This window comes from Dama dama, chromosome X (assembly GCF_033118175.1).
Source record: "Dama dama isolate Ldn47 chromosome X, ASM3311817v1, whole genome shotgun sequence".
Lineage (NCBI taxonomy): Eukaryota > Metazoa > Chordata > Mammalia > Artiodactyla > Cervidae > Dama > Dama dama.
The window spans coordinates 28,024,412-28,037,221 of record NC_083714.1 but is presented as its reverse complement, the minus strand read 5'-3'; the positions used below and the strand labels follow the sequence as shown (position 1 = coordinate 28,037,221).

Sequence of the window (12,810 nt, the reverse complement as noted above, 5' to 3'; positions counted from 1 at the left end):
AAAGCGACTTAGCACATACAAATCATTAATATGCAATGCTTTAATAAATATATATGTGTATATAAGATAAACCATCTACACCAAATTAGGTTACAAAATTGATCAAATATCATTAACTTATAATGTGAATGTTGGTCTTCGTGCCCATACAACAAAGTTCCTGTGTATGTATTTACTCTGAAAGCTATACCTATGGGGACCTCATATTTCTAAGAAGCAGTCGCACTTTGTTGGTATTTTCATATATACTATTTTTAAATGTCTCTGAATATTCCTGACACTAACCAACTATCTACAGTTCCTTCCCTCATGAGGTTTTATGTACTTTGAGGGACTTCGCTGAAAGGCAATTTTCTTTGCAGCGTGGCCCAGTGAATAAAGCATCAGATAACATTTGTGAAGGACTTTGAGAGATGCAGATGAAAGGTGCTTCCTAAATACAAAGCACTAATGTGGTATTCATGAAAATGGTTTTTCTTCACATCCTTTGCTCTAATGTTAAAGTCCCGAGGTATTATTGCAATAGGTACTTTAGAAAGCATGTATTTCCCAAATCATTTAGAAATAGAGTTTGTTATCTGAAGTAAAAAAGGACTGAGAGCATAATAAGAAAGCTAATCAATAGAGAGTGTTTGGTGTGGCTTGGAGGAAGAGGAAAGGATAGGAGTCAACTATTCTCGTATTGACTCATGTTTTCAATAATAGCTTCTCAGAACTGTTGGGAAGAAAATAAGAAACCTGTGAAGATTCTAAAATGTTTTTTCATTATAATGGAGAAGTTTTAAATAGTCAAAAAGTTTAGAATCAGATTTTTTTCTTAGGTTACTTACTAGCTGGTGCTTGAATTTTATAGACTTTGTTGGATTCGATAATTGATCATTTGTTTAATAATATTATTTAGTGGTTACTATGTGCCAGGTACTCAAAATGTTTTATACCCGTGACCTCATTTAATTTTCAGAAAAACAGTAAGAGATTTTCATTAAGATCCCTATTATACAGATAAAGAAATAGAGGCTAGAAACAGTTTGATTGTCAACATCAAACTGTGAGTAAACGGCAGAGCTATGATTTAAATTCAGATAGATCTGATCCTAATGTTGTAACTTAACCACCGTGTCATTGGAAATGCCAGGATGTACTTATAAATTTAAACAAGTTGTGTGCAGATTCAGTTCTCTAAATAACTAGACAAGTAATAGAGCAAGTACTCTATCCTTGTTTCTCCTTACTGAAAATAAACAAATGAAACCAAGACATACCCTCCCGTTTGTCTCCTGCTTCTGAATGAAAGGTATTCCATAGCTAATTAGGTTTAATTCCTTCTCTGATTTGGCTTCTCTATCACTTATTTTGAACATTATAAGCAGTAATAACATATTAGTAAGATATGAGCTCTACTTTAAAAAAATATATTTCAATAGTGGTTCACACTTGACCTTTTATTTCTGTACCCTGACCTACAACCTACTATTTATGATTACTACTAGAAGTCCCCGTGGTATCCTGATGTGGCCAGATTTTCCCATGGAAACCCCCTAAGGGGGAATAAATGGGAATCACGTAGGACTTGTATCATGCAGAGAGACGAGGGGAGATTTCCCTAGTGCTGCCATGGCAAGAATTTGAAGATCAGGGAGCTGGCTGGACACTCACCCTGCATGATATGACTTCCTGAGTAGCAGGATTATGCTTTACATAAGCTGTTTCCAAATGCTAATGAATCAGGGAGTACAAAAGACAACAGTCCTGTAATACTGCGTTCTTTCCTCCATTAGACATCTCACTCTGGGCAGGCTACCAACCACCAAATCAAGACTTGCTTTCATGAAGTACAAGGGAGGCAAATGGAGCCATGTACACATGCCTTGTGTTCAATTTTTATTTAATATCTTTTGTAGTGCTTATTTGCAGTTGGGGAGTAAACCAAAGGAAAAGCAAACTTGAATCAAATCCAGGTTGTCATCACACCCTGCCATGAACCCAGATCACACTCTGCAGTTTGGTCTGGTACAGACCCCTGTGCCCCTCCATATTAATACACAGGAAGGAGCTTTTGTGCACCCATTCACTGATTTCAAACAGTAACAAGAGGTTTCTTTGAGAACTGCTTCACATAAGCAATGTGTGTTTAATCCTCTGTCCCTCTCAGCATCTCATCTATCATCCATAAATGTTTCCCCTGTGTACCATTTGAAGAAATTTATTTAAATGACCTTAACTAAGAATTAAGTTAATTAAGATACTTTCTTTATGGAAACACTGATCAATCACTACCTAGGAAATATTTTCTTAATTTCTCAGATTACCATTTATATTTCTTTGTTACTGCAGTTTCAAATATTCATAGTTTCCCCAACACATGTTCTCATTTTTCCTTCTGTTTATGTACACTGACACTCTCCCACTTGAGACAAGTTAATTTTTTAGTTTTCCTAAGGCACCTATACATTAAACCTCAGTGGGTGAGAGTTAGGAGAAACCTGTCTGAATTCACTGGATGTTCATTCGACTCTAACATTATGTTAGTAGATTCCACTAATTTGCTTATTTTGATGGACATTTTGCTTGATCTGCTAGTAGACACATCTGTATCAAAATATCACTATATTTCCTAAATGAGTTGCCTTCTCATGACTTCACTAGCCATCTTCCAGTTAATGAAGTCTCAAGTGCATTCTATATGTAATTTGAGGATGCATATGAAAAGACATCATTACAAAAGAATTTTTCAGATAACTTTCTTGTATTTTGGGTGATGTTCATCTAGAATGTTGCATTTTGTTTGGGGAACCATAAAGGCCTAGTTAAATTGGAGGGAGTCCAGAGAGATAAGCAGTAATGTAATTGAGGGAATGAATCAGAGTTTGAAGGAAAAAAGAAAATGAGTTAAGTATGCATAACTTAGCATAAGCAAAGTTTATAAGGCAGGCTTAGTACTAGGTCTTAATGTTGGCACCTCTCCAAGAAATAATTCTATTTAACATCTCAGTAAAATAACATGTCGAAAAACAAGAAAATGAAAATTTGTAATAATGAGTGAGTTAATCAATGAATATTTCAGAGCACTTCAGGCAGAAACTTTCAGAGACAGGCTGTGCCCACACAATGCCAAAACAGCTGGTAGGAATGTGAAGAATTCAATCAAATAAGGTATTTGTCATCATCAAACACTCTCCCACCAGAGTGGCTATAATTGGTATTTAAAAAATAAATTTAATTGAATTTAAAATGTTGAATTTGTTCAAATTAATTAAATTTGCAAACAAACAAAATTATAAAGTTGTATTGAATAAAATTATGAGCTAAGTGTGTGGGAGCTATAAAGATGATTCAGACCCAGCTCTTGATATATGACAAGTAGATGCATCACTTGAATACAAGAGAGAAGTAAAAGTTACTCTCTCCTTCTTCAAAGAACTATCTCTTCCTAGCTCATACCTCTTGGGAGATTCCCTCAGTAACCCAAAAGATATCAAGTAGAAAGGTTGATGGAAGACACTGGTGTTCTGCCATCCTCCATCAAGATCACAATTCTTTTTTTTTTTTTTTTGGCTGCAGCATATCTGAATAACATGTACATGTGTCAGACACTCCTGTGAGAATGTGAAGATTTTCCCCCAATTCCCCCCCCCCCTTATTTTCTTTTCTGGGAGTGTGAATAACCAAATTTTCTTCATCTCCATGGTATGCATAGAATCATTTAGCAAGCATGAGAATATGGAAATTGTTTATGGGATCAGAGTTGTACCCAATTCCTAGCACTAGCTATAGCCCCACCCCTTTCACTCCTATCTAGGAAAGCACATCCAAAGGTAACTCAGAGTGGCACTGTTAGAGGTATTACCTTTTCATCTACCATTTTTAAAATAAATTGTCTGTGAACTTTAGTCCTCTATTGTAGTAACAAGTGATAGCAAAATACTGGTTTGTTTGGATCCTCTAGCTGAGAACTGCTGAGTTAGAGCAAAGATAAAAACGAGGGAGCATCATCTGGGTCATGTGAATACTGCCATAACAGTGCTGTCTTTTCCCACTGTCCCTGGTGGACACTGCATATGTTTTCAATCTCCAAGTATAGATGTTGGAACCCCTTTTCACCACTTCGTTTGGTATCCATGGGTTTCTCTTATTCCTAGGAGAGTACCTACAGGGTATGGAGGAGGTTTCTCACCAAATAGCCAGTCAGTGATGGTTATATAATGGTTAATGTAATATTGTTGTTGCTCAGTTGCTAAGTCATGTCCAACTCTTTGCGACCCCATGGACTGCAGCACACCAGACTTCCCTGTCCTTCACTATCTCCTCAAGGTATTAATTTTTAATAATAAGTACTTTTTCTTCATTCTTTTTGTTGAAAAGTTTGAGATGGAGGTGCTAAAACCTTCCCCAGTCTTCCCTAGTTCTCCATGCTTTCTTTTTATCCTCTAGGAATTTTTCTTTCTGTTTTTTACTACTCAGTATAGTTTGCTCTCATTATTTAACATATGGTGGTTTGAAAAATATTTTTCTTAGAGCTTTAGACACAGTCATAATGTTTTCTTGATTTGTGCTTCAAACATTCAGAATTCCATTTTCATAAATAACATTAGAAAGATTTTTATCTGTTGCTTTTTGAACAAATATAGGGTGACCATTTCTAATAGTCTAATAAAAAAGTGAAGCTCTGAAAATGAAAACTTTGTAAAATTCCAGAATATCTGTTATTAGCCAATTTATTAAAGGATTCACTGTCAATTAATTCATAACCCTCCATTACCTACTTGCAAATAAATAATGAACTTGGGGACTGAAAATAATTGAAATACCTACATAGGACTTTAGTTTGAGTATAAAGTAAATGTGAACTTTTAAGGATCATTACTTTTTATATTTTCTTTTTGATATACTTCACTGCCTAATAATGGAAGCCACAGCATCACTGTCAGCATAAGATAAAACAGGGCAATTATCTATTTCATGTTTCATGGTACATAACAGATAACAGAGTTTCCTTCAAGACCATAGTGAAACAGGCTTTGGCCAACCACTAATTTTAATTTGAATTGTTAATACCATATATTAATATTTAGAATTTGACATTTAAAATTCCAAATTTTGTCACAAAGTAGAGCTCTTTACCATTCTGCATAGAAAAATAAATAGGTAATAAATGTATTGGCTTCATTTGTCTTTCATTCTTTTTAACATCGTCAAGCTACTCTGAAAATATAAGTGAAGATGTATCCTCCTTGTATTCTCACAACCAAGAAAATTAGTTTATACATTGACATGAGTAATTTAACCCAAATAGCATTAGCCGCAGTCCTCTCTTTCTTTCTATTATTTTCTTGGTTGTAAAGTCCTAGTTTGTCTTAATCTTTGTCAGAGGGTTGATTGAGTTAACAAACCAGGTTGGTAGGAATATTGACCGCTGTGCCTGAGATTGGCTAACTGCACTATGTGAAGCCAATACAGCGCATGGCGCAGTTGGGTTCCCCCAATAATAGAGACGGGGAGAAATGGATCGGAGGAGGCTTGCCTTGTGTATATCTGACTCTTTGTTTCGCTTGTACAACTCATTGGAGAGCAGGAAAGGAAGTTAACGAGACCTAGATTTTCTGGAGGTAGACCAGCACACCCTTTAAAGATAAAGCCTCAGCTTATGGAGAGACTGAAGTGTAAATGTGAGTTTCAGCACAAACATGTCAAAGGATTTTAGGTGCTTCAGTGTTCACCTTTATTTCTAGTGGTTGTAACAAAGATCAATCTAACTGACAAAAATTAATGGAGCATACTCTTACTTGCTGGCTTACTGAGAGGACCATTTAAAGTCCTCAAAGGGATGGACTTTACAATCTCATACATAGCATTGCAGGGCTCAGGAGCCATGCAGAGGGCAGTAATCCAGCACCAGGTTAAAACCATGTCAACTTGATGATATTATAATTTATTATTGTTAGCCTTCCCCAGGCCTCTGTGACTCTTCTCCCACAGTCATCTGCTGTCATTGTGAATTCTCCTCTCTGTTTCTCTCTCCTTCTGCCTCTTTCTGTTGTTCTCCATGTCTCATTCATTCACACGCCCATGGGTGTGCTCAGTTGCTCGGTCATGTCCGACTCTTTGTGACCCATGGACTATAGCCTGCCACGTCCTCTGCCCATGGCATTCTCTGGGCAAGAATACTGGAGTGGGTTGCCATGCCCTCCTCCACGGGATCTTCCTGACCCTAGGATTGAACTCGCATCTTTTATGTCTCCTGCACTGGCGGGCAAGTTCTTTACCACTAGCACCACCTGGGAAGCCCTCACATGCCCATACACACACACACACACACACACACACACACACACACACACATACACACACATCTATTAAACATTAGCTGTGTAATAGACTTTATTTCTGTTTTCATTCATTATTTAACTAATGAATCTGCTTTTATTAAAGACTGTTAGTATATCAATATTAAAGCAGTATTATTTGAGCCAGAAGAGTGATAAGGTATACCTGATTATTCCATTTTCTTCAGAAAACCAGTTTTATTACCTCCATATTCTTTTAGCCTATAATAATAATAATAAGGTTAAGAACAGAAATGTCTACAGCCAGATACACTTAAGACTAATTTGATGATCACTGAACACTATCAAGTTAATGGATATTAGCCATAACATGCAAATGTATAACTACCTCCTCACTGGTTGTGAAGGCTCCTTGTGACAAGTACTATAAAGCAGTAATATCCATTTAGAATTAGTGTGCTAAGTCACTTCAGTCATGTCCAACTCTGTGCAACCCTATTGACTGTAGCCTGCAAGGCTCCTCTGTCCATGGGATTCTCCAGGCAAGAGTACTGGAGTGGATTGCCATGCCTTTCTTCAGGGGATCTTCCAAACCCAGGGATTGAACCTGTGTCTCTTACATCTCCTGCATTGGCGGGCAAAATTAGTAGGAATAGTTAATATTACTAACAAACCTCTTTTCTTTCTTTTAAATCTGTTTCTTTTTATTCCCTCTCCTTCCTAGGACAGAGAACAGCTCAGAAAACCAGTCCCAGAAACCAAAGCCTTATAATTGGCCTCAAGAGACTTGACATAAGTAGTTATGGCAATAACCCTTGGTGCCCTGATGTTCTTTGCTCATGTAGATTACTAAGGCCTTCAGAAGCATTAATTAATTTTGCCTCATAAGAGTTCAGAGAGGTGGTTAAATAATAATACAGACTCAATCCTTTATCCAAAATCTTTGGGGTCCACTTATTTTACAATTTAAAATTTTTAAGATTTTATAAAGGCAATAGTATAAAGATATACTGTCTATTGTGCAACCCCTGAGTTGGGATGTGGGCCAGCACCACTTAATAAAACACATCAGTATTTCTGCAGCTAAAAGTGGGAGAATTCACTAAATGAAATGCAGAGAGACTATAAATATCATCATATCAGTTCTGGTTACGTTTTCCTACCAAATCAGTTAGGAATAAAAACTCCCATTTTCAGACATTTTTTTGGATTCAGAATTGGAGCCAAAGCATCATGATGCTATCCCCACTTTATCCAAAGGGGTGATGAAACAGACTAAAATGAGGAAGTACAGACATGTTCTCTGACCTCCTGTGACCTTTCCCTTGAGTTATAGGAATATATGTGCCCCCCTTTGCAACAGATACTGTATAGTAACTTTGGGACAAAACAGATTTGGGACTGTATTGTCATAGTGTCATTATAGAAAACTGATCAATTAATTAAATACATGGACTTTGCAAAACAAGGCTTGTGTCTATTTTGGTCAAATTGTTCAAGAAAAAAAATCTATTTGACTTTACCAAATTAATGACAATATTTTTAACACCTACTGAAAGCTATTTTATCTGTACAGTCAGTTCTGCTACAATGCTTGTTTTGAAAACATTGATTTGTCCCCATGTTATTAGTACATTTGAGAACAATTTGAACATAAGAGAAATTTCACATCTGCACATGTGCGATTCCATCTGTTAAAAATACTAGGTGCATGCAGGAGACCGCATACAGCAGATAGAGCCATGGAGGAATATACAAAACATGCACATGCTTACATCTGAAACATCTACCGGCTATCTTAGTTCACCATGTGTGTTAGAAGCCTTGCCCACCTACATCTGGTGTTAGAACTTCCTGTCTGATTCAGATAGCCCTCCTTCCACCACTTCACAATAACTCATAAATTGCAATCCTTCTGACACCCACTTTCACAAGCACACTTCAGGTATTGTGCCCAAACACCATTTTTCCCATAAGACCCTTACCCATGCGTGATTCTGTCATAGTGCAGTGAATTTTCAAAATGCAGTCATCACCTTATAGCTGAATGGACTGCATGTGTTAATGAAATGAAAGGGGTAAAACACACTAATGGATATCTTGAGCAGTCCTCGCATGGTGTTTCTGGGCAGATATATTCTAATTTCTGGTGCAAACTTTCTCTAACACATGATCCAGAAGAAGGTTTATTTGCAGAAAAAGAGGGGGGAAAAGTCTATGCATGACAACTTTCTTCTCCCACTTACCTTTTGGCGACAGACAGCGTTGTTTCTGAAGGCTTATACTTCTGTTAATAGCTCTGCCATGCCTAAAATGCCTTGGATACAGGGTTTGGAGGAATCCCACCCCTACCCCTACCCGCCCCCGAGAGATTTTCTTTCCAAGTTATTTTAGGACCTTAAACCTGAAACTGGCTCCTATCCAAGAATATTATGTGAATTAGACCTTTCTATCTGAAAACTTAATTTACTCTCAGAAAGCTTTGTATATACCCACATTTGCATAATCACTACTCCCCCCTCTCCCTAGCATCTCTCTTTCAGGCACAGGAACGTATGGTTGCCAGATACATTGGCAGTGACTGCATGTGACTGTTAACCCCTTGAAATTGGTGTTCTAGAGCTCCTGACACTGAACCCTAATGTATTTTTTATTAGTGTTTAATGTTGAGAAATCCCATTTTATGGAGCCCAAGGGTTAAATTACTTCATTTGGGAGGGAATGAGTGTGTTCCCCACATCTTTTTCCTGAGGTGAAAAAAAGAATGAAGGTGAGATGATTTGTATTTCATAAAGGCTTACAGTTCAGATATATTCCACTCAGTCCAATATCGTGAAATACTTTAAAGATGGTACGAACAGCTAGGGAAACCTCAGCATATTCAAAATGTAGGAACAACAGTACACAATAAAATAGATATAAATAAGAACATATGTATATATAGTCAAAATATATGTTTTCAATATATATAAGCATATATAATCAAAACAACTATACAAAGCAGTTCTACCTGAGGCAGAAATGACAGAATATGTTATAATAATAGCAGGATTGTACTCTTCAGTGAAGTAGAATTTTTTTTATCATTTTTCATGATTAAAAACGAGTCAGAAAGATTTTGGGAAAATCCAGCACACAGTAAATCCAGATGATAATGAGGGATCCTTTCTTTCAAGCAACTATACTGAATAGAAACTTTCTTTCTTTTGACCAACTGTATTGACAGAAACACCTACTCATTAGGCTAGCAGATCTCACACATGTTGCTTGGAAGGTGTTCTGAACACATGACCCAAAATTGATTCCCTTTCTTCTTCTAACTGTGGACTCCCACCTTTGACATCTCTTCATTGCATCATTAAGTTCATGTATTCATGTGTCACTGCTGCTCTTTTCACATCCTGGAGGACATGATTTTAAGCTCCCTCTTCCGGGTATCATTGTCCTTCCCCATGGTTTTGGGAGAGATTTCACTGAGACTTCCAAGGAGGAAGCCTACTGCTCTGTGAACTAAGTAGATATCCAGTGGCTACATCAGAACGAAAGAGCCAAGGGCACATTTGGGGTGGTTCTGTAGGTCCCACAGACCAGTGAAACACTCTTCTATCAATAAAAGTTTTCAGGGATCTTACTCTGTACTCAACTGTGCTCAGTGTTACCATGGCATTCAAGAAAGGTAGAAGGTGATTTGCTCTAAGAAACATGTGGCCTATTTGGGGAGATAGGACAAAAACATGGAATATTAAGAGACTGCTATAACATTGCAAACTCAGAGGCCAAATTTATGATAAAAATATTAAGTGCTGAAGTTAGAGAAGAGACTCATTTATTTTCTAGAATAATATAATGGAAAGAGTTCTAGGCTAGCAATCAACAGACATAGGCAGGCAAATTCATACAAGTTGAATGACTGAACAAATCACTTCACCTCTGAGACTACGGTTCCTTGGCTGTAAAATGGAGAGGGAATGAGGGAGGGCTGAATTAGATGATTCCTATGGTCAATTCCAGCTCATCTTGTTTTTGTTTTTGTTTTGTTTTGCAGGGGGTGGGGAGCAGGGGGGAGGGAGGGTGCACATGGTGCATGGTTTGCAAAATCTTAGTTCCTCAACCAGGGATTGAACCCAGGTATTTAACAGTGAAAGGGCAGAGTCCTAATTAGTGGAATGCAAAGGAATTCTCTAATCTTAAAATTTTATACTCCTGTTACATTCAATAAACAATCACTGACATACTATGTCCAAGCACATGTTACATGAATTAAATGTAATTACTAGGTAAAAGGATTATTGTCTGCATTTGACAAATGAGGGGGTAAAGTTCCCAAGTGGTAGAAGAACTCAAACCCCTGAATTCAGTGCCCTTTCCACTATATTGTGCTGCACTTCATTACACCATTCTGCCTTCCTGTGTACACAAAGGAGATATCGTCCACGACAGGAGCAGTGTGTACTAAGTCATTTCAGTAGTGTCCAGCTCTTAGCGACCCTATGGACTGTGGCCTGACAGGCTCCTCTGTCCATGGAATTCTGCAGGCAAGAATGCTGGAGTGGGTTGCCATGCCCTCCTCCACGGGATCTCACCAACCCAGAGATGGAACTCGCATCTCTTATGTATCCTACATTCTTTACCACTAGTGCCACCTGGAAAGCCCAGGAGAAGGGAGCTGACATAGACGCAAATAACTGCAGTGCAGGTGGTATGTCATACGTGAAAAATCCAGAAAATGTGGAGGAATTGTTGTCTCTACATCTTAAGAAAGTGAAGAGAACTTGTATTACAGAGAGCTGCAGGAGAGTGAATGGCGCTTTGGACAGAGTGAGGTGATGTGGGTTCTAATCTTAGCCATGCCACTAACTTGCCAAGTGTCCCTGGACAAACAATTCTCTGGGCATCACTTTTCTCATCTACAAAATTAGAGGATCCCCAGGTGTTTTGGATCCCAGCAGTCAATGCTTCATTGAGCCCCAAGGATGGAAAGCAGGCTTCTTGTTAAGGTCATGAGTATGAGTCCAGAGGTTTAAAAAAATCAATGAGATGTTAAGTACTTTTGATGATTTTTTCTTAGTGGATATGGAATTTGGACTGGGTCTAGAGTAATGGGGGTGATTTAGAAAATTCATGAAGCATTTTAGTTGCTTTTAAATATACAAGGGTAGCTGACTTTCTAAAAGAATTCTTCATATAAAATGAATGATCACCACTCCCTGTCCAATATACTGCTGCTGCTAAGTCACTTCAGTCATGTCCGACTCTGTGTGACCCCATCCCTGGGATTCTCCAGGCAAGAACACTGGAGTGGGTTGCCATTTCCTTCTCCAATGCATAAAAGTGAAAAGTGAAAGTGAAGTCACTCAGTCATGCCCGACTCTTCGCGACCCCATGGACTGCAGCCTACCAGGCTCCTCCGTCCATGGGATTTTCCAGGCAAGAGTACTGGCGTGGGGTGCCATTGCCTTCTCCATATCCAATATACAATTGAATACAATTCCCTATACACAATTCCCTATATACAATTCTGTTTTTCATATAGCAAGTTTATTTAAAGGGTGAGCCACCTGTAGTAGAAAACACTGACAAAAATCTGTCATGCTCTTGAGGCACTAGTATCATTTTAAAGCATGAAAATGATGCCAATGTCTTCACGGTTCAAGTCTGAGGTGGAAGATTGAAGAAAGTGATTTTTTTTTCCACCCTCTGATCAACCACTGCAAAGTGAGTCTCAGTACAAACCAGCTGAGCCCTTTGCTAGACATGGAAAGCCTCTGGCATTTTTCTGCTTTTCAAGTCTCAGTCATTTGGGAGGTGGGACAAAGCCATGCTGTCTACAAAGTTTATCGGCAACATGCTGCTGTTACAAGAAATCGCTTGACATCTATTATGTTTCTCCCGTGAAAGAGATGTGGCTATCAACTACAATAGTGATTTCTTTTCAAAGGGTTTAATTGGGGTATTTCGCATGGGCCAAATTCTAACTTCCTGTCTATATGTCTGCCTGCCAGGAAAATGGCAGAAAAATACCAAACAATAACAATAAAGAAAGTCTGAGGACCACTGTCCCAGGATGCCTCCTCTGCAAACAGGAATAAAAAAACAGTTTCCTTGCTGTCTCAGCTGCAGCTAATATCGCTGAGCTTCTAGAAAGGTGTGGCAAAGAGGGAAGAGGTATGGACTGTTTTGCACGGCCGTACAAATATGTCTAACAACCTGAACAAACTCCTTCTAGCCTCCCTTTTATAAGAAACACTGAGTTGGGGAGAAGGGGAGCTGGCCAAGAGATTACTCTCCCGCAGTTGAGTGACACCCTTGTGAGCTGTTTTTCTGAAGTTTGGTTTTGCTCCCATGCAGGCAGGCTAGCATCCTTTCCTGAGGTAAGCCAGAAGGTGGCCTTGTACTTTTAAGTGCTGAGTGATTTTCCTTGCAACAAATTTGTGCCTTTCACTGGTATTTTCTGAAGTGAGAATTTTGCAAGTGATGAAAATCGGCTCACTTCTGTTCTGCAACTCAGTGTCCCGTTGATGATTTA

At 38.3% G+C, this 12,810-nt stretch overlaps 1 protein-coding gene across 1 annotated transcript in view; it reads left to right on the top strand.

The window, feature by feature from the left end:
* TENM1 (teneurin transmembrane protein 1) overlaps positions 1-12,810 on the top strand; it is an 887,850-nt gene that overhangs the window by 472,831 nt on the left and 402,209 nt on the right. The gene's annotated exons all lie outside the window — the stretch shown is intronic.